Genomic DNA, 22336 nt, shown 5'->3' on the forward strand with positions numbered 1-22336 from the left:
AAGGCCGCCCCCCACCACTGCAGGGGCCCCCTGCAGCCCCAGGCTGGAGCCCCGCCAAGGCCGCCCCCCACCACTGCAGGGGCCCCCTGCAGCCCCGCAGTGACCCACTTCACCCTGGAAGTGGGCCTGGGTGCTGGCTGGAGGCTGAAGTCGGGCTCACGTGCAAAGCAGAGAGAACTTGAGCCAAGGGAGAGAGGCGGGTCCTACGGGCCATGCTGTCCCTTGTTCTGGGCTCCTTTTGTGGCCAGGCCAGGCCACCGTGCCCACTGATCCACAGACAGGATGGGGCATGAACAGAGCAAATGGAGCCCAGAGCAGCCCTTCTTCAGTCCTAGGCACCCAGACACCCCCTTCCTGAAAGCTGCCCCCCAACGCATGAAGCCTTGCAAACAGGGGTCCCCAGGGTCCCAGGGTGTCTGGAGCCTTGGAAACAGGCCACCCCACCCTCCCGCTGAATCTCCTGGGGGTGGTCGCCCTGTGTGGCTCATTGACTGAGCTAAAGGGGAGCCTGCCATGGTCCCAGGATGAATAATAGGGACTTTCTGAGGGGCGGTCCTGGACCCGTAGGGACCACAGGTGAACCATCCAAATCCTGCTTTCTATCAACTTTGTCCAGACACGAGCCCCTCCCAGAGAAAGGGCTTGTTGGAAATCACAGCCTCGCTAATTGTCACAACCCTCAGGAAAGACGCTCCCTGCCATGCACCACGGTACCCTGGGGGGCATTAATCTGTGAGTGAGAGCAGCTCGGAAGCGCTTTCCGGGGCCCCTGCTTCTGCTCTGAACCTGATGCCTAACTTGAGTTTCCTTCCCTCTTGCAGCTCTGTGCTCCAGGCAGCCCCAGCCAGCCCTGCCTTCCACGCCTGCCCCCTCCCTGTCCCGGGACGGGGCTCCCCCAGATGACTCTCAGGCCACTTGGCTGGGCCCCACCTGGGCCCCAGGTCTGCACCCCCCAGGTCTGCATTCCCAGGTCAGAGCCCCTCACTCCCCACGCCCGTGACATGGCCACCACATGGCTCTTGTCCTTCAGGCTTCGAAGTACCAGGCAAGCCCAGTTCCGTGTGCCCTGGGCACCTGTCAGAAACTGGGGTCTCCAGAGGCCCATGAGCCTGCAGCCTGGGCTGTCCCTACAGGGAGTGGCCATGAGGGCCGTGGCACGCCCACCCCAAGAACGAGAATGGCACGCTGAGCCTGAAGAGGGCATCTGCGTGCGAGCCCAGCACCCGGTGCTGGGGGTCCAGCCCAGTGAGCCCCGGAGAAGAAGTTAGGGTTAGGCCAGCATGGTGCTGGGCCCCGAGTAGGGGCACCCTTGGGCCAAGGGTAAGCAAGGGGGCTCAGCCACCAATCACTGTTTTTAGAGAAAGGCACAAATCCCAGACTTGAGGTCCTTCCGGGAGAGGAACAGAATGGGAAAACAGGAAATAACAGGCCAGAAGTACAGGAAATCCACACCATGTTTCTCCCTCCAGTCTTATGCTCTGGACAGTGAAGTAATCATGGTGGGCTTCCTGGATGGAGAGGCTGAGGGGAAGAAGCATTTGGAGATCTGCCTGGAGCAGCAGAGCAGGCAAGCACTGTGGGCAGCTGCGGCCTGGGCTCCACACTGGCTGCCCGTGGCCTTTCCCAGGCCTGCTTCCGGGACAGGGAAGAGGGGGCGTGTAACCCACTGCACGGCACCTTGGGTTCTGAGCCGTCCCCACTTCCTGAGACCCCAGGGTTGGGGGACGCATGACAGACTCCCAGACAGCAGACAGCATTGAGCCGGCCACGAGGAAGATTCGCACGGGAGACACAGGAGGGACGGGAATCCCAGCCGTAGCTGCCGGACGCCGTGAGGCCGGCGAGCCGGGAGCAGTGTCCGGGCAGGCCCAGGGCGGGGCTGGGCGGGCATCCCACCGGGGCCAGAAGCTGTGAGAGGCCATCGCGGGGGGTGTGGGTGGGGCCCTGACCACAGTGACCCTGCTCAGAGGAGCAGCTGGCCCGGACGCCGCCAGAGGAGCCTCACGCCCCACTGGGTAACCAGAGTCACTCTGTCCTCTGGTGACTGGAGGCTCCTCGGGTCACCCCATGGACCGGCTGCTCCTCCCTGGCGCCCAGGCCCCCGTCACTGTGTGCAGTGTGCACACACATGCTCACAGTGCTCGCACGTGCTCCTGAGCCCCTCCAAGTGGAACTGAGAACCAGCTGCTGCTCTGGGGCCCCTCCCCACATGTGGGCCCTGGATCCATCTGGGCAGGACTGGGACCTCCCGCCCCACCCCCGGCCAGCGTCAGCCACTGTCAGCCTCACCGCGGCTCCCCCAGGAGGGCATCCAGAGGGGCGGCGAAGAGGACACGTGCCATAGGGGTTTGTTGGAGCAGCTGTGGACGGACGTGGCAGCGTGCGCCGTCCTGTGATCGGCGGCTGTGCAGAAACCCACGCCGCACACACCACCGTCCAGAAGTCCACGGGGTTCCGTAGAATCCGCGTTGGAAAAGTTTGCAGAGTTCCCCCAAACACTGAGCCCAGGAGGAAAGACTGGGGCCCCGAGGAGCCCGCAGCCTCCCCGATGCGCGAGGAACACAGCAGCAGCACGTGGGGGATGGGGCCCCACGCAGGGGGCTGGGCTTGGACCATGTTTGCTGAACCCGGACAGTGGCTGCAGCCATCAGGTAGATGGAGCCCAGAGTGGCGCTGGTTCTTGCCCTGGTGGGGGGACTGCAGTGTCCCGGGGGAGCCGAGCCCAGCGGCCTGTGAACACCCGTTGGGGTCGGAGCCTCGAGCCCTGCCTGTCTGCCCCACCCCCACCCACCCTAGCTCGACAGGCCCCCACTGGGTGTGCAAAGCCTCCGGCCCAGCTCCTGGCGGGGTTGAGCCCATGCCCTGGAGGCCAAGCTGCTGTCCCCCACGCAAACCCTCTGCTCCCCACAGACACAGGTCACCACCCCTGGTCCCTGGGGGTCTGCACCCTCTTGTCCTCTGGGGACACCTGTGGCCCCAGAGGGCCCTGCTCTCCTGCACGTCGCACCCGGGGGCCTCGGCACCCCTACCCTGCAGCGGGCACTCTGCTTCTCTTAGGCCTTTTGGGGCTGGGCCTTGGCACCGTCTGAGTGAGGGCTCTGGTCACAGATCTGCTCAGGAGGCTGGGCCCCCCTGAGGGAGCCAAGGTCAGAGGCTGCTGCAGGAACCACAGGCCAGGTGGGTCCTGGGCCCTGGAAGAAGGTGGGGAGGGGCTCCCCAGGCTGGACACTCTATTGTGGGGGACAGACTCCAAGCCAGCAAGCAAACATGGGGCCTGGGGGAAAAAATCAAGCAGGGGGTGGGACTGCTCCAAGGCCACTGGGGCCAGAGATGAGGTCGTGAGCTGGGAGCACCGGGCTTAGGGTGGCCCCGGCCAGTCGGCCGCACCCTCACACGTGCCATGTCACTGTGTGCGCTGCTGTCACGCTTCCCCGTGTGAGTCACCTCCGCCATCACAGGGAACGGGTAATCCTGCCACCACCGTCCTATCTGCCGTTTCCGTTCCTCCTTCTCAGAAATCTGAGCGCCGCAGGACGGCGCCGTGGAGGCGGGGAGGCGGCCAGCCCCGGGCGCAGCCTCGGCCGGGCCTCCTGCCGCACGCGCAGCCGCGGGGCGCACACAGGCCGTCCCGGTACCGCTGCATATTTAAAACACAAAGGTTTAAGAAAATTTATTCTTCAAGGAAGGCTTTTATTTTGTCGAGGAGGCAATCGCAAAGCACCGCCTTGCTACGAAAGTAGGTCATCTCGGGCGCCTTCGGCTCAGGTCCTGATCTCACGGTTTGTGAGTTGAAGCCCCGCAATGGCCTCTGTGGTGACAATCCAGAGTCTGCTTGGGATTCTCTCTCCCTCTCTCTGCCCCTCCCCTGCTCAAGCTCGTGCACTTACTCTCTCTCGAAATAAACTCAGGGGCGCCTGGGTGGCTCAGTTGGTTAAGCATCCGACTCTGGCTCAGGTCATGATCTCACAGTTCCTGAGTTCAAGCCCCACGTCAGGGTCTGTGCTGACAGCCTGGAGCTGCTTTGGATTTTGTGTCTCCCTCTCTCTGTTCCTACTCTGCTCGAGCTCTTTCTGTCTCTCTCAAAAATAAATAAACACTAAAAATATTTTTTAAAAAAAGAAAGAAAATAGGTCATCTTGGTGCCGACTGATGGTGAGTGAAGGGAAGTCTGCTGTTTCCCAGGTGGCGGAGCCAGGGCCCGGCCTCCCCAAGGGCTGCTGGCCAGCTTCGCGGTCAGGAGCCCAATGATCCTGGAGCGACTTTCTCCAGTGGCCTTCGGGTGAAGTCTGGCACCCAGACCGACCCCCGCAGGGTGTTCTCGAGGCTGTCGTCCGCCACAGGGCTTCGCGAGGAGCCCAGGCACTGCCGGGAGAAAGGCCAGTGCAGCCCACGCTCCCGCAGTTTTGTTTCTTCTGGTGAGACTCACGAAATCCTTCTGGTTTCCCAGTGACCTGACCCGACCTAACCCGCTGGCCTGGCCACTGTCACACAGGTGGCTGGAGGGAGGGGGTCACTTCCCAGAGTGTGACGCCGGCGGCACGCTGGACGGGGGGGGGGGGGTAGTGGAAGCCAATAGGGGGCTCTTGTGCGGCTGCCTCCAAACCTGAAGACGACGTGAGGCGCCATCTGAACACTTCTCCCCTAAAAGTAAGACAATGGTCTGTGGACTGAGGTCAGCGCTGGCCCTCAGGGGGCCCTCAGAGCAATGCGCCCAACAGCAAGGTCTTCGCGCAGCTGTGAGCCCCGTAGATTCATAAGCCAGCGGCCCAGCCAGGACAGGGGGAGAGAAGGAGAGTCCAGGGCGTGCCGCAGGGCTGTGAGTCACTGCCATTGTCACTGGTGACACAGTGCCCGCGCCATGGGGTGGGGAGGGGGCCGCAGACCCGGAGGCCAGCCTGCTCCTGACGCCCCCAGGGCCCGGCAGGCGGGCCCCGTGTGGAAGGTGACCTGCCCATGGCCCTGGGATGAGCCCCTTCCCAGCAGAGGCCCAGCCCTCAGAGCGTCCTCGGCTGAATTCCGTACCAGAAGTGGGGATTATTTGGAAAGCTGCAATCATCAATCAGCCGTCACGAGTTGCTGCAATTCATTCCGAAGTTGATTACAGTTTGTCTTACGTCCTATGACCCAGAAAACTTCTGCCAGAAGCCATCCAGTCCAGCTGAGGCCAGCCCTCTGCGGAGTCTGCGTGGCCCCTGCGGAGACCCCCCTCCCCCGGGGGCATGGGCCGGCCCCCTGCACGGGCGGGACACCTGCAGGCATGCTCACCACCTCCGTCCACGAGGCCTCCGGCTCTGCCGGGAACCAGGAGCAGCACGCCGGAGCAGCCGGTGCCACGGCCGGGCACTCCTTGAGGCCCCCCTCCCCCCCCCCGCTCCTGGGCCCACCACGTTCTCAGCGCCGCCAGGTGAGGGGTGGATGAGCCCGTTTTCCAGGTGAGGAAACAGCAGGAGAGTCAGAGCAGACTCCGGGTGAAGGACCACGGGCCCCTCGGGGCAGAAGAGAAAGGGCCTGGGGAGCCAGCACTGCAGCCCCAGCACCCAGGGCTTGGGGCCCGCCCTTCCTTCTGCCTGGGCCCCTCTGCACCCCACCCCTCCCGGCCGCCTGCTCAGCCCTCGGGCCCTTCTCCAGGGAGCCTTCGCTGGTCCCTCGGAGCACTCAGCATCCTGCCCGTGCCTGGTCGTCCACGCGCCCCAGGCGTGGGACCCCGCAGGCGCCGCAGCCGTGGGACCCCGCGGGCGCTGCAGCCGTGGGACACCGTGGACCCTGCAGTCGCGGGACACCGCGGGCGCCGCAGCCGCCCTTCCCAGTTCAGTGCCCGGCCCAGGGAGGCGGGAGCCACACGCCGCCCTGTCTTCTGTGAGGAACAGATGCAGCGGCGAGGACGTGTACCCGCCAAGAGACGGCGCCGAGGCCCCTGGGGCCCTGCTTCTGAAATAATCCCCCTTCTGACGCCCAGGAAGGTGCCTAGGCCTGGGGACCCAGGTGACTGGAGAAGCCAGGGGTGCTGACGCCTTCCTGGCCCAGGCTGGACCCCAGGGGAGAGCCCCCACGTCTGCTGGCAGTAAAAGCCTCGGCCCAGAAACCCATCTAGTGATACCTTCCCAGACCAGCACTGTTTGCCCCTGGACGCTGTCGGGTCCGCAAGCCTGCAGCTGGGTTCTGGTGTTCGCACTGACATCCTCAGACGGCCCCGCGACCTTCATAAATTAGCGACTAAGGCAACCGCCAAGTCAGTAACGCATCTCTGCCGGCTGGGCCCCGCCCCTCCAGCACCTGCGGGGAGACTGTGCCACGGGACTTGGCGCTCTGGCCACGCCACCTCCCAGGCTGCACGGACGCCCAGAGGGGTCCTGCTGTTCAAGGCCCACCCCTGGCCACCACCCTCTCCCAGGTGCTCAGCCCCTACCAGTGTCACAGTCAGGGACCGACCTCCAGCACCCCAATAATACCAGCCCTACACCAGCGGTGGAATCTGCCCTGGGGGCTCCCACAGTTCAGCCGCGTAGGGATGTGGGAGCGCACTGGGGATCCAGGTGCTGGGTGGGCGTGGCCCTGGCGCAGGGTGGGGGCTGAGGAAGCAGGAAACAGGCCTTTGGAGCAGCTGAGCCCTGAACCCCAAGGCAGGTCTGCCCAGTAAAGCAAATGGACCCCAGACCCCTGCTCTGGACCCAACTCTGGTCTGACCCCTGAGTTCCTCTCCCTCCCAGCACAGCCAAGTCCCCCAGCGTACCCGGATTTGGGACGCTTGTGCTTCCTGGGTGCTCGAGGGAGAACCGGGCCTGGGAAGGGGCAGAGCACAGCTGGCTGGGGCCGGGGTGGGGTGGCAGGGAGCAGCCCCCTGGGCCTGTGTCAGCAGCAGCCCCGCCCCCGCGGCAAGCGGCGCAGACAGACCCAGTGAGGCCAGGGCGGCCCAGGTCCTGGCGGCAGCAGCTGCACTCGAGGGCCTCGGGCCACACGCCGGGCATCCGCCCCTCCGTCTCTCCATCTGCCCGTCTGCAGCCCTGCCGGGCCCCCCCTTCCCCACAGAGAGGGGCCTCCCAGGAGGCGGTGGAACCTCAAGGGGGCACCGGGGTCCCCAGGCCACCAAGCTGCAGTGCTCAGAAGAGGGGTGCAGGCTCGGGAGACCTGGGGGGAGACCAGCGGGAGGGAGATCTGGGGTGGGGGTGGGGAGGCCTCAGCCCCTGGGAGCGGACCAGGTGGGGCACTTCACAGTCTGCAGCTGGAAGCCGTCCTGGACAAGCCTCCGTGGGGGGAGCAGAGGGGCCACAGGACAGGTGTCAGGTCCTGTGTGTGTTCTGGCGCAGAGGCCAAGTCACCCCTGTCCGCTGGGCCCTGGCGCCCCCACTGCCCCAAATACCTCAGCAGCCGCTACAACACAGACCCTGCACCTACGGTCACCGCGTGTGCTCTGGGGGCTGGCGGGCCAATCCCGGAGGACGGCGCCGCTGCTCCTGGAGAACCTCGGGGTGACGCGCCCTCCGCCTCCTCCCACGCGGCAGCCCACACCTGCCCCCGCGGCCCAGGCCCCAGCCGGGCTGCAGCAGTCACAGCAGACGCCGGAAGACAGGACACAGGCCTGGAGGCGGGGCCCAGGGTCCTCTGCAGAGGCCTGAGCACAAGCCCCTGCCCAGAACAGTCTATCACTCCCCTCCCCCCACGGCCTTGGAGGTTTCTGCTTTAGACCCCAGAAGAGGTCTTACTTTTGTAAACGGATCGAGAAAGGGCCCTGGGGCCCTGGCGCTTGGGTTTGTTTCAGCGAATCAGCTCCACACGAATCATCCAACACCCTGTGGCCCTGAGGCCGCTGAGCCTGCAGAGGACGGGCAAAGTCAGAGCACCAGCAGGACGTGGAGGGGACACCGGGGACGGGCCCCGCCCGGGCCCAGTCACACCCCCTGTGCCGTGGGCCAGGTGACAACTCAGGGGGTACAGGTGACCCCTCAGCAAGCCCCAGAAGGCAAGAGACGGCCGGTCTGCTGCCCGTGCATACTGAGAAAGGCTTTCACAGTGACGGCCGCATCCAGCTGGGGCACCTCGAGGGCGCACGGGGACGGCGTCACTGGTAGGGCTTCGGCTGGGGCCGGGCCCGGGTCCCTGGCGCGCACGGGAGCCCCACATCTGCAAACCAGGAGGCGTGGTTCGGGACCTGGGCCTCGCTCCGGGAGACGGGTGCGGCGGCCGCAGCGCGGGCCACGCGCGGGAGCGGGCGGAGACCGCGGGGCGGAGGCGCTCCCGGTGAGAGACGCACCACGGACAGGGGACCCACGCAACAGCCAACAGGAGGGACAACCTGAGTGGCCCGCAGCCCGCGGGCGGGTAAGCGCGACCGCCACACACACGGTGTGATTCCTCCTGCAGCACCCGCTGCAGTGCAGACCACCCTGAACCACCGGCGCTGGGTGAGGGGCCCCGAACCGGCGGGCCCTGCGAGGTCACTGACCGGGGGCCGCCCTGCGGGTGGTTTCCGTGGGGACAACGTGTGGAGGGCGGAGCTGGTCCCGCACAATGCTGCAAACTGTAGCCGCTCGCTTTAAAGCGCCCACTTTTATGTTACGTGACTTTCACCTCAGGAAGAACAATAGTAATTGTTTTTGAAGGTGAGTCACGACCAAGTGGGCTGAGGCCACGTAGGGGGAAGCCTGCGTGGCGTGGCCCCATGCAGATGGCGGGACGCCGTCGGAAGGTGCACGGCCAGGCCCCTGCATGCACGTGCACCGGGCCTCACAGCCGCCCCCACGCTGGCGGGGGGCCAGCACATACGCGGGGTTCAGGCGACTTTCCTGTTTCAAGGTGATGGCCCTGGGTGGGAGGCGCGGGGGCAGGGCAGTCGCTCGTCTCGTCGCTTCTACTGGAAAACAAAGAAATCACACGTGCGGCTCAGGCGGCTTCATTCTGACCCCTTTGCTTGAGAACAACACTGGTGTTAAATTTATGCAAACCCAAGCCCCATCCATCAAATCTGTATTTTATTTATACTCAACCCAGTTTCAAAATAGGATTCCAGGTGGCGCTCCATTCCTTGGTGCATCACGGCCGCAGGGCAGCGCGTCCATCCAGGAGGCCCGGAGAGCCTCTGCGAGGAGCAGCGGGGCCCACCGCACCGGGCTCTGCCCCCTCCACTCAGGAGCCCCCAGCTCTCTGCCCGGGCCACGCCGCCCGGGCCACGCCGCCCGGGTCACACCGCCCGGGTCACAATGCCCGGATCACACCGCCCGGATCACAGCGCCCGGGTCACACCGCCCAGATCACACCGCCCAGGCCACAGCGCCCAGGTCACACCGCCCGGGTCACGCCGCCCGGGTCACACCACCCAGGTCACAATGCCCAGATCACACCGCCCGGATCACAGCGCCCGGGTCACACCGCCCAGATCACACCGCCCGGATCACAGCACCTGGGTCACACCGCCCAGATCACACTGCCTGGGCCACACTGCCCGGGCCACACTGCCCGGGTCACACTGCCCAGATGACACCACCCAAGCCTGGCCCGTCAGAGTGGAGCTGCCCGACTGGAGCTGGCCCTGGGCTTCTGGAACTCAGGAGAAGGTCCACCATGGTGCCAGGGGTGGAACAGAAGGAGCAGAAGGGACCGCCGCTGGGGCTGCCACGGAAGCACAAAGCCAGCAGAGGGGACGCGGAGGTCAGCACCCCATGACCCCTCCTCCTGGACCTGATACACCATCAGAGTCTCCATTTCTCTGTCCCACGTCCCTTCTTACTAACATCCCCTGAGTGCAGGCTCCCGAGGCAAGGCCACCTATGACTTAGACCAGGGCCCTCCTGTGCCTACGCGGCCGATGTGTGGCCCCCCTCGTCCTGTGCGTCTACCTGAACCACTACTGACCTGCCTCACTTAGCTTTACGACGGACACTGGTGTCCAGTGGGGGAAGCCACCACGGGCTGTGGCCCACCTTCTCCAGGGGCCCTTGCTCCTATCAATCGTCCATGGGTCCATCAAGTCCCACAGAAACTATAGGGTTGTTTGGTCCTCTAAATTCAGTGCCTGGGGGCGCCTGGGTGGCTCAGTGGGTTAAGCTCTTCAGCTCAGGTCGTGATCTTACAGTTCATGGGTTCAGGTCCCGCATCGGGCTCTGTGCTGACAGCTCAGCTTTGGATTCAGTCTCCCTCTCTCTCTCTGCCCCTCCCTCACTTGCACTCTGTCTCTCTCTCTCTCAAAAATAAACATTAAAAAATTTTAAAAATAAATTTGGTGACTCTGAACATCAATTGTGAGTAAACAGACATTTTTGTGATATGTGCATCCACTAAAATGGTGTGTGCCTAGATGACTTAGAATAGTGGAAAATAATCCCCCTAAAAAGCAGCAGGACTTGCTGGCGGCTCAGGGGCCTGGGGCTGAGGTGGGGAGGCCAGGAGGAGCCACGGTGGTGACCTCTGCCACTGCCCGCTGGCTCTGGAGTGAGGCCCTCTCTGAGGGGCAGCGAGGCTGGGTGGGGGCAGCCGTGCAGGAAGCCCTCCCGGCCTCTGCCCGAGTGGAGCTGCCTCGGCTGGACCAGCCGGCCGCAGAGCCCCGGGGGAGCGGGTGGTTCTGAGATTGCTCGGTCAGCAGAGGCCCTGGACGCCCCGCTCAAGCTGGTGCTCAGCCCCGGGACCAGCCCGGCCCCACGCAGAGTCACCACTCTCCCCCCACGCCTCCCGGAGGCTGTGCCCACAGAATGTGGCCCGGGCTCAGTTTGGGCGGAGCCAACCAGTTGTACCAGGGGCCACCCCTCTCTAGAAGCAGGTGCTGGGTGCAGGCTGCTGGTCCTTTGGAGGTCCTTTGAAACCTGGCCAGGGGCGCCTGGGTGACTCAGTCAGTGGAGTGTCCAACTTCGGCTCAGGTCATGGTCTCATGGTTCATGGGTTTGGGCCCCGTGTCGGGCTCTGTGCTGACAGCTCAGCGCCTGGAGCTGCTTCGGATTCTGTGTCTCCCTCTGTCTCTGCTCCTCCCTCTCTCTCTCTCTCTCTCAAAAAGAAAAAGAAAAAAAAGAAACGTGGCCAAAGCAGGAGAAGTTTGCATAGCACAAACTTTATTTTTATTCTGGAGCACAATGATACACTTCAGATCACCCCTGGGTGTGCACGTATGTGCCTGCTGGCGTGGCTCTGCGTGTGTGTCCGTGTGTGCTTGCGTCTGGGAGTGTGTGCCTGCACGTGCTGCCTGTGGGTGCAGCTCGGTGCCTGTATTCATGTCTGCAGGTACATGCGCACATGTGTGCCGGTGGGTGTGGCTCCCTGTGTGCACGTGCATGCACACGTGTGTGCCCATGGATGCGGCTGTGTATGCACATGTGCCCATGGGTGCAGCTGTGTGTGGGTGTGCATGTGTGTGCGTGTGTGCATGTGCACAGGTGTCACACATGTGCCCGTGGATGCGGCTGTGTGTATGTACATGTGCCCATGGGTGCAGCTGTGTGTGGGTGTGCACACATGTGCCCGTGGATGCGGCTCTGTGTGCACGGGTGTGTATTGCTGCGCATGGAGGCCCCACACAAGCTCCCTTTGAGCGGGTTTCCAGGCACAGCTCGGGTCTGACAGATTCAACCCGCTGGGAGCCGGTGGCAATTTCTGCGCTGGGAAGAGCCACGGTGTGAAGAGGCTGGCTGAGCCACACCTCCCCGTAGAGAAGTCCTGTGAGCCGCAGGGGAGGGAGGTGCCAGGGGAAAGCTGTCGAGGGAGCCTGGGGCCTCGCAGCCGTTTATCACCCCCCACTGCCCTGCTGGGAGCTGGCTGCCACCTCGCCTCCGCCCCTGCAGCCCCCGGGCCTCAGGCTGAAGGACATTTATCCCCAAAGGCACAAAGGCCCCTTGCGGAGCTGAAGCAGGTGGATGGTCTTGCCCACCCCTCACCCCGTGTGTCAGCTTACACATCAAGAGATGCCAGACCCCAGGCTGCCATCTAGGGGGGAGGGGAGTCACGGTGCCCCATGTACAAGGGGGCCAGGGTGTGCCATCTGCCTGGGGGGGTCACAGTGCACCATCTTCCCCAGGGGGGGGCACGGTGTGCCATCTGCCTGGGAGGGCCACGGTGTGCCATCGGGGGGAGCCCATGGTGCACCATCTTCCCCGGTGGAGGGGCACAGTGTGCCATCTGCCTGGTGGGGGCCAAACTGTCCCCATGCATAGGTGGGGCTGCCCCGGGGCCCCTTCAACTCACACGGCCCCAAGCACCACTGTCAGCTAATATCCGACTTAAGCCTCTCCAAGCACCAGTTACTGTCTACCCAGCCTTGCCGCTTGCAGACAAACTGACGGGATGTGGATGGTGCTTCTAGGTTCCGGAAACGGCCTCACCCCCAGGGCAGCCTCCACCCGAGCCAGGAAGCTCCTTGTCCCAAAAGGTGCTCTGAGGTCCTGCCCCCAATTCCTGGCAGGTCCAGGCGGGCCGTCTGGGAGGCTCAGCACGCTGTCCTGCAGTGGTCGGCCTGGCCCTCCGCACCCGAGGGACGCTGTGGAGTGAGTGAGTGAATGAAGGAATGAGGCAGGGAGTGAAGGAGTGAGCGGGGGTCGCAGAGCCGGCTTCCCCAGCATAGCCTGCCTGGCCGCCGAGAGCCAGTCCGCGCCCAGGTGCAGCCCTGCTGGGGCCTGGATGGGGGCCAGGCCGGGGCGCAGGGGAGGGGACGCCTCCCCGCTCTGGGGCCCCCCGGGCAGAGGGACCGGCCTGGGGGCTCCGCCTGCCGGGGGAAGCGGCTGACAGGCGGCCCTGGCCCAGCGCTCACGAGCGGGCGGCCCGGCGTCTCAGCCAAGCCGAGCCCACGCTGCGTTTGCACAAACAGAAGCCGTGCAGCATTGTTAAGGAAAAGTTGCTATTTTAAATTCCATCTCACGGTAAGTGCACAGTGTTATGTCAGACCTTTTCTTTGAAAAGACATTTGCACATGGTTTTGATGGGAAAGCCGAGATTTAAAGATTAATAAACCACATGGTTGTTTGTTTTGCAGGAAATGAGTGTTGACAAAGCCTTTTACCAGGCTGACATTTACCCAAGGCTTGGGAACCCGGTGGGGCAGCTGTCCCCTGCCCCTCGTCCCTGCGGAAGCTCGCCCGGTCCTCAGGCCACCTCAGTCCCTCAGGCAAATGCGAGTCGGAGCATCAGGGGCCCAGGGCAGGAAGGGCCCTTAGACTTCCCGGTGTGACGTCCCCTCGGCAGCTGGGGCCTCGCCGGTGCAGAGCCCCACGCCAGCCAGGACCCCCGTGGCAGGCTGGCCACCGCCCCGCCCAGGAGCACTGGCTGGGGCCGAGGCACCCTCTCTTCCATCTCCAGAGGACGCCCCAGCTGCAGTCCGCTACACCTCAGAGGAAGGCAGATCAGAGGTGACAGCTGTGACCGGGACCCTCGGCCCCTGAGCCCCGAAGACCCAGCCCCTGACACAACGGGGCTTCCTTGAGGAGCCCAAGGGGGCCTGGTCCAGGCTCCGTCCCCAGCACCTGCTGCACCGCCACTGCCCCACCCGACAGCCGCCAGGGCAGATACACTGTCTGCGTGCCCACCGGCATCGGACCACAGGTGTCCACACACAGACCTCCGGGTGGGGGTGGGCAGTGACCTCAGGGACAAGCTGGTGCCCACGGGCAAGAGGGGGTGAGCAACAGCAACCGGAGTGATTGGACCTGGCACCACGCGCACCGGCTAAGAGCCCCCACCCTTCGTGTGCACCCGAGCCCAGGGAAAGCCCGCCACGGCGCATGACCTACCCCGGGTCACCCCAGAGCCCGGCTTCCAACCTTCCTTCTCAACCTGCTTCCTCAACGTGCCTCCTCCAACGACAGGGTTTCACGGCACCAGCACACCACCTGCCAGCCCCACGCAGCCCCGAGCTGATCATCCGCACCCCGAGTTTAAATCGGACAGCCTGGGGCCACCGGACCCCCGCACCCGCCCTCGGGAGCCCACCCAACCTGTCTTCCTCTGGCACAGACCAGACCTCACACAACCCCTCTCCATTAGAGGCGCCTTGGCCTCCCCCCAGCGGGCACCTCGTGGGCAGGCGAAGATGCTCTGACACGGGGGCAAGGGAAGCGTACGGAGAAGTCTGGGCCTCCTACCGCAGGCAAGCAGTGAAGACAGATGGCCGGCGAGGGTGGACAGGAGCCTGGAGCCCCAGACCCGCACCCAGCAACAGGCGGGCCCTGCCCCGGGGCCTCCCCAGCCCCGAGTCCAGACACGAGTTCTCAGTCCACAGGAAGCCACAAGGTACACGTACAGCTAGACACCAAGACGGCAAGGAAAGCGTTCACTGAAACCACAACGGTGAGCCATGGGCTTGGCTTGGGGTTGGCTGTGTCAGTGCCCTGACCCCTCAGAGCCCCCCGTGGATCCCCGGGCAGGGACGTGTCAGGACCGCCACCCCGAGCTGACTCCAGGGCGTTTCGACAGGGCCCACGTGCCCCCTCCCCCTCCAGCCCTGCGCCCCCTCCCCCTCCAGGCCTGCGCCCCCTCCCCCTCCAGCCCAGCGCCCCCTCCCCCTCCAGCCCTGCGCCCCCTCCTCCTCCAGGCCTGCGCCCCCTCCTCAACCAGCCCTGCGCCCCCTCCTCCTCCAGCCCTGCGCCCCCTCCTCCTCCAGGCCTGCGCCCCCTCCTCAACCAGCCCTGCGCCCCCTCCTCCTCCAGCCCTGCGCCCCCTCCTCCTCCAGGCCTGCGCCCCCTCCTCAACCAGCCCTGCGCCCCCTCCTCCCCATTCTGGCTCAAGAGGTTGGACTGTCATCCTAGGAAAGGGTGGGCCTATTTTTGGCTAAATTGAATAGAATCAAGGAAAGGCATTATTTCAAGACAGAGCATAAGACTTCTGTTCTCTTTCATGCTTCCAAAAATAAGAGTCAGAAGAACCGAGTGGCGCCAGGAGTCTGCATTCCTGTGGGTGCTCCAGCCTGTGGTTTCCAGGATGGGCGTCTCAGCCAGGATATGAAACCATGTGAAGGTGGGATGAGGGTGCCCATGCCTAGGAGGCGCTCCCCGAGAGCCATGAGGGGAAGAGCCAGGGCTGCCCAGCGTCAGAGGCACAAGTTCCCGGCGCAGCAGGGTGGCCGGGCAGGGGTGTGCCGGGGCCGCAACAGGGCCCCAGACCGGCAGGAGTTGGGAACGGCACCCCGCCTCCCCTGCAGCACTTCTCCTTGTGAGTGGGCGTCAGGAGCCTGAAGAGCCTGCCCGCCACCCGCCAGCCTCACTCCTGTGCCCACGGCCTCTGCTGGACAGCGCCTGCGGCACCTGCTGGCCTGGGACTCCGGCACGGTCCCACAGGCTCCGCTCCAGACCTGGAGGGGACTGTGTGTGGCCTGGAGCTGAGCTGGGGGAAAGCTCTGGATGGAACGGGTCTCTCCTCCGTGTCCCTTGCACACGTATGTGCGCACACACACTCCTTTCCAGTCTTCTGCCTTCAGGCTTAAGCAAGTCACTTCTTACCTGGGGTCTTAGCACACACTTGTCTCCCCCCCCCACTGGTACTCAGCCTTGTCACCCAGCGCCAGCCTGCACTCTGGCCGCTGGGATGAGGGTCTTCCTTCACCTCCTGAATCACATCAGGTCACATTCATCCTGCGGGAGGCAGGTGCACCGCAGAGCTTCTGAGTCCCTGCGGGGACAGAGGGTGGGGCCCTCAAGGGGACAGACCCCTTCACGTGAGGATTTCCTGGACCCTATCACCCGCCACCCTCACTGCAGACCTTGCCCTGACACAACTTTTAAAAGGGGTCCTGTGAGGGGTGCGGTCTGCTGTACAAGCAGAGATGGGTCAGCCCTGCTCAGGTGACGAGGGTTATGGGACGGGCTGAGGGCAGAGCACAGGCTGGCACCCCCGCCCCCCCAGGGGAGTATGCGTGATGTTCCTCAACCCTCCTGGCCGCCCAAGAACAAAGGAAAGGGCTCTAAGTGCAGCCATGGTGACGGGGAAAGAGGAGTGAAATCCCCTCGCTGCCACAGCCGACAAGTCCTTGACGCGGGCAGAGTGGCCTACCTCTGGGAGCTCAGCTGCCTGGACGATGGCACTTGGCTGGGGGCAGAAGGGAATCTTAGCCTGACACCGTCCCAGCGCCCAGCAGCCTGTGAGGCCACTTCCTGCGTCTCGGCTGCCCCCAGTGCGCGCCGGCGGTTGTGTTCCAAGGTTACGGCCCCGACGCGCATCTGGGGCTCTCGTGAGTGAGGACTATTAACCCGTAATAAGTGGTGTTTCCCTGGCAACGCCAGCCCCTCAAGGTCCTGGAAGCCTTGCTTCCAAAACTCCTTAGAGACTTCCTCTACCCCTGACCCCTCCCGACCGACGGAGTCGCCCGCCACAACCCAGGGCAGCTCTTCCCGCCCACGGGTCCGTCCCCGGGCTTTCATAAAAGCACCTTTTTTGCACCAAAGACGTCTTCAAGAATTCTTTCCCGGACGCCGGCTACGGATCCCTCCCTCCACAATCACCCCAGACCTCATCACCGGCCTGTGGAGAGAGATGGGAAGAAACCAGAGCTCAGTGTGGGACACAGGGCGCTTCCAAGTCAGCAGGTGAGGAGGAGAGACGGGGCGTTAGCTCCTCCTCCGACCTGACAAGACAGGCCCCCAACACAACACAGACAGGCGCGCACTGAACCCAGAACTCTACACAAATCGGCGGTGGCGAGTTCATTGGTAATTCTGCAGTAGGACAGACAAACCCAGAGGCCAGAGGCATCGGCGCGATCACACGGAGATGATAAAACTTCCATAGAGAAAAATAAACACTTTTTACCTAAAAATACTACAAGCTGGAAAAGAGTATGACAAGAGGGTTAATTTCCTCTCATTGCGATGAACCTGTAAGATCTGTGAGGAACTCAGCCACGCGGGAGCAGAGGTGGGGGCCCGACGGGCAGGTGCCCCCCCCCAGCGTAAAGCTGTCCATGGACAAGAGTCACCATCCTCACCTGCCTCGGCGGAAGGTCTGGCTCTGCCTGGTGCTGTTCGTGCTCTTGATGTGTGGGGGGCGCCCTTGCAGGAGCCGCTTGCAGTGGGGTCCCCTCTTTTGGGCAACAATGGCACTGCTGTCGGTCTGTCAAGGTCCCATGACACTTATAACTGCCAAGCCCAATGGCCCGAATGACCCGGGTGCCACAGCCGGCGGTGGCTGCTTGGCTCAGTCACAGCGGTGACGCGGACTTTGCGTGGATGCTGGAAACCAGGTAGATTTCTGCGCCACTAAGACACAGTGCAAGGTTTTGGTGAAAGTGCGGAGAACCTGCAGACGGCGGCTCCTTCTGTGTGAACGTGCCTCTCCATGTGAGGGGCTCGCGCGTGCAGACACGGGACCGCAAGCCACTGAGGCCCCCCCCCCTTGTGTGTCTGCCCCTCTGCACGGCTCTCTCGTTCACACCCTGCACAGGAGGTGCTTTTCTGTGCCTACAGGGATTACCTGGGTCTCAGATTCTTTCTTTACGCTTCTGTTTATTAAAAACAACAAGCCTGTTGCATGTGCAGCTGGTCCTGCCCCGCCAGCCCTCCCCACTGAGTGAAAGAAGTCCCTTCCACCGGCCCGTCCCCTAGTTCAGGGGGACCAGCTCAGTGGAACCAGAACCTAAAACAGTTCCGGGGCCTCGGGAGCCCCAGACCCGGGCGAGGAAACGCATGTCAGGCGGGGCTGCTCCCGCGTGAGTCTCAGCCGGCTCCAGGGGAAGACTCTGTCTGTCCGTCTGTCCACAGCGCCAGGGAGGGGAGGGGCCACGTCCTGCATCCAGGCTCGAGCAGCATCAGCACTAAACTGTGCAGCGGTGCAGTCGCACTGTGCTTGGAAAGAGCTCGGGCTGCGCTGAAAATGTGCCACGAGACTTCAGAGGCACCGATGACCACGGCACTCACAGATTTTGTGGAACCACCTGCCATAGAAGAAAATGGACTCCTGTGTCCCCTCCATGGGCCATGCGACCTCGGCAGAGGCAGGCCGTCTGCGGGGAGTCAGCAACGCTGGCCCTGGACGCACACAGCACGGTGTCTCCTCTGAGGCAGCTCCGTGTGGTTTCCTTCCGGCGCTGGGCGCCAGCCCCCACTTCGTGCCTCCTGACCGTGAACCACACTGCTCATTTCACTGCCAGCCGTCGGCGTTGCTGGGGAAGCCCCCACTTAAGGAATGAAACAGGAAAGTCATGGTCAGTTAGGCAAACTCAGCACAGGGCATTCTGATCTCTCAGCTGCCCTCGTGGGACTGGAACCATCAGTTAAACGTCTTAGCCAACCGCGGCCACTCCTGCTCAGAGCTCGGCCAGCGGAGGAGATTCTCCACATCCTGTGTGTACCAGAGGGAAGGGAGGGCACGGGGCCCTGGGGGGCGGCTCAGAATGGTAAAGCCACAACTCAGCGGGTCCACGACAGGAGATCAGGCCCTTGTCAGCCTCTCGGAGGCTAAGGCCTCAGTCCTCTGCTCCCCCACAAAGGGCCACCGCCAACGTGGACAACCCAGTATGCACCGGGTGCAGGCGTCCAGGGGACGGCGTGGGGTCAGCAGGACAGGCACCACCTGCGGTCAGCTGAGGCCCCGGGGACCCATGGCACCTGCCATCCGGCCGGAAACCGTCTGAGGCAGCTCTGGAAAGGCCCTCGCTCCCTGTGCTCGGCACTGAGTGCACGCGGCTGGCGGCTTCAGGAGCAGGTGCAGGTGGCTTTTCCTTGCCGTGTGACCGGGACACTCATTCACCTGGGCTGCAGGCCATGGCCTGAGGCCCGAGACGGGGCTGCTGTGCTCATGGGCACAGAGGAAGCGGGTGAGGGAGCGGGTTTTCTCCCCAGAGCAGAGCTGGGTGGCATGTGCAGAGCACAGTTTCCTCGCAGCTGCAGAAGCAGAGAGCGCCCCGACGTCTACTCCAGAGCCGAGGGCCCAGGAGGGGAGAGGGGGTACAGACGGAGGCTGCCATGGAGATGACCCAGCGCCACAGAGAGTGGGGTAAGCCGGTGACGCCCACTCTGCACGGGAGCCACCAGCTGTCGCCTCCCACCCCTTCACCCCCATGGGCCCAGATGGCTCCCACTTCTCCCCACACAGTCCCAGGCTGTCCCTGCGGGCCCTGACCAGCCCTGTCCCCCATTCAAAAGCCAAGGGTCCCGAGGGAAAGGAGGGGCCCAGCCACCTCCCGAGTGCCGGAGGTAACGGAGGCAGGGACAGACAAACACGCACACACAGCACACAGCCAGGGCCCGGCAGGCTGCAGAATGTGCTCTTCTTCATCACAGATTCTCCAGATTCCGGGACTTTCTGCTGAGGCCTTTGCAGGCCGACTGAGGAGAGGCGTCCTACAGACACGCAGCCTTTAAGAGGAGACGAGGGCCAGACAAGGCCTGGAGCACCCAGTCCACACGCACGAGCTCGCCAGGCTGCAGGGAACCCAGGAGCACGGCCTGCAGCCCAGGAGGAGGTGGCCCGCGGTGGGGAGCACGGACGGGGCTGGCGCAGAGCGCTGACCACATGGGCCCTTCCCATCCCGATCAACAGTCCGCGGGCTGCAGCGCTGGGCCCGGCGGCCAGGGCCAGGGCCAGACAGTCCAGTCCCGGGGCTCAGGCGCCCGGGTGCGCAGTGAGCAAGACCCCTCCCCTTACGTTCTAACAGGTGGAAATTGGTAAACAATTAATAGATGGAGAAAAAGGAAAAACAGAAAAAATAGTGCAATTGTAGACTTAAACCCAAATAGATGAATAATTATATTAAAGTAAATAGATTAATATTCCAACTAAAAGGTTGACATTTTCAGACTGGATTTTGAAAAAGCAAAACTCAATGACATGTTATTTATAAAAGAACTACTTCCCATTTAAAGATACTGATGATGTAAAAGTCAAAGTGTGTAAAACGAAATATCGTGCAAATATCAATCAAAAGAAAGCCATGTGGCCTTATTAATATCAAAGTGGACTTTAAGCCAAGGGCTGTTATCAGTGACAAAGAGAGACAGTTCCTAACGGCCACAGGTCCACGCCATCCAACAGACATGACGGCGCCCGCCGTGGGCACAACCAGCAGCAAAACCATACAGAACGACAGGAAGACACAGGCCAACTGATGGGGTTGGAGATTTTCTTCTCCTGGTCACAGAGGAGACACAAAACGCCACTGTCAGGCGTGACAGGGAGGCATCAGTACAAACATGAGGAGAACGACGATGTTACGCCAACGAAGTCACCAGCTTAGCTGACGTGGGCAGATTCCAGTCCTCGAACGGGGAATCCAAAACTAACATGGGAAGAAATGGGAAATCCGAATACCCCATATCTATTAAAGAAATTGAATTTGTAATTAAAATCTTCCCACAAAGAAAACTCGAGGCTCAATGGCTTTGCCGGTGCCCTCCAGCAAACACTTCAGAAATCCATGCCAACTTGTTCAGAAAACAGAGGAGGAGGGAACAGCTTCAACCCATTTTCTGGGGCCAGCGTAAACCTGATGCCAGAGGCGGACACGGGCGTCGCAGGAGAAGGGAATCTAGACCAATATCCCTAATGAGCACGGATGTAAGAATTAGAAGAAATATTAGCAAACTGAAGTCAGGGATAGATAAAACCCAACCTAGTGATGCAAGGCTGGGGCACTGGTCAAAAGACAGTGTAATCTGCACAGCGGCAGAACAGAAGAGGGAGATCATGTGAAAAGCACTTGAAAAAATTTAACATCGCTAATGGTTAAAAAGCGAAAACCCCACCACACTAGGAGAAACGCCCGCACCCTGAGAAGGGCATCTCTGCAAAAGCCCAGCTGCCACTGTGCTTAACACTGAAACTCGGAGCCCCCTCCCCTAAGGTGAGGAGAAAGGCCAGGGCGCCCGCTCCCGCTTCCGTTCAGCCCCAGCCGGGGTCCTAGGCAGTGCGCTAAGGCACAACGCTCTAAACGGAAGAAGTAACATTGTCTTTGTTCACAGACAACAGGATCGTGACCACCAAGGTGTTAGGCTACAGCTGATGTTTTTTAATTGTTGTTTGTTTGTTTTTGTGTTTTAGAAAAAACACAGGACTTTGTTATCCCCGTTACAAGGGGCAGATCTTTGCAGGACAAAGGTGGGAAGGAGGCCCCTACTTGTCAGCGATGGGCGGGTCCCACAGGGCCGCGGCCCAGTCCCTGCGCAGGAACATCTCGGGAACATAATGGTCCTGGTCCACTGGAGTTGACTTCTTGCCCTGACGCTCCTGGGTCCCCATCTCCACCTCCTCTGGCACCGTGTCGCTGTGCCTGTCGAAGGGCCTTCCCGTGGCCTGGGGGCTTCCTGTTGTTGTGGCCACGGATGAGCACTCGGGGTTGTTCCTGACTTGGGGGTTGGACCCGGGTTAAACTCTGCCTCCTCCTGCTGCAGGGTCCCCTGGCTCTGGGGCTTGTTGAGGAGGCTGTGCTCCCAGGTCAGTGCTCGCTGCTCTGCGTCGCTTCTGCCTCTGACAACTTACTGTTTTAAATATTAAATATGGAGGGAAAACGGAACTAAGCCTGCGTAACCCCTGCACCGAAACTGTGGAACGACGCAGACAGACGGTAAAGACCGGAACGAACAGCATGACCTGCTGTGTTCTTGGATTCGAAGACTCAAAATTTTAAGAGGCCCATTCTCTCTGGATCAGTCAATAGTTTCAATGCAATCCCAATCACAGCTCAGCCAGCATCTTTTAGGAATTGATAAACCGATTCTAACATATACACGGAAAGACAAAGAATCTAGAATAGTGAAAAATATTTTGGAAAAGAAGACCAAAGTTTCAGGGCAGACACATCTGCTTTCAAGCTGTATTTTAAAGCTACAATAATCACTATGGTGCGGAACTGGTGTAAAGATCAAACAGACAACCCTATTACAAAAGGAGGGGAGGAGGAGAAGGGGAAGGGAGACGGGTAGAGAGAGGGAGGGAGGGAAGAAGAAAGATAAGACAGAAGGAAGGAAGAGAGGGAGGGAACCTTGACCTTTGCTTCATATGAATACAAAAATCAACTTGAAATGGAACTTAAAAAATAAAAATTAACAGCTAAAACTATAAAAATTATAGAATAAAATAAAGGATAAAATCTTTGTGATCTTGAATTGGGCAAATATTTCCTAGAAAGGACAAAAAAGGAACAAACCATTGAGAAAGAAATTTTTACTTCATCAAATTTTGACTTATTTTCCCAAATCCCCTTTAAGAACCAAATAGGAATCAGATAAACAGAACTGGCTCCTATAAACCACATGACCAGCCCCAGCACACAACTGGATTAGCCATAAAGGGATGGGGGAATCTTTCTGGGAAGATAGAAATATTCCACACTTGACTGCAGGGGTGTTACAGTTATGTAACTGTATACATTTGTCAGAAGTCATTGAATCATATCCCTAAAAATGATAAATTCTACTTTATGTAAATTATAATTTCATAAAATGAA

At 61.6% G+C, this 22336-nt stretch overlaps 1 protein-coding gene across 1 annotated transcript in view; it reads right to left on the reverse strand.

Annotated features, from left to right (window-relative positions):
• Positions 1 to 22336, reverse strand: part of STK32C (serine/threonine kinase 32C) — a 72404-nt gene that overhangs the window by 33616 nt on the left and 16452 nt on the right. The window lies entirely within an intron of this gene.

This window comes from Hyaena hyaena, unplaced genomic scaffold, assembly GCF_003009895.1.
Source record: "Hyaena hyaena isolate Hyena2069 unplaced genomic scaffold, ASM300989v1 scaffold_409, whole genome shotgun sequence".
Taxonomy (NCBI): domain Eukaryota; kingdom Metazoa; phylum Chordata; class Mammalia; order Carnivora; family Hyaenidae; genus Hyaena; species Hyaena hyaena.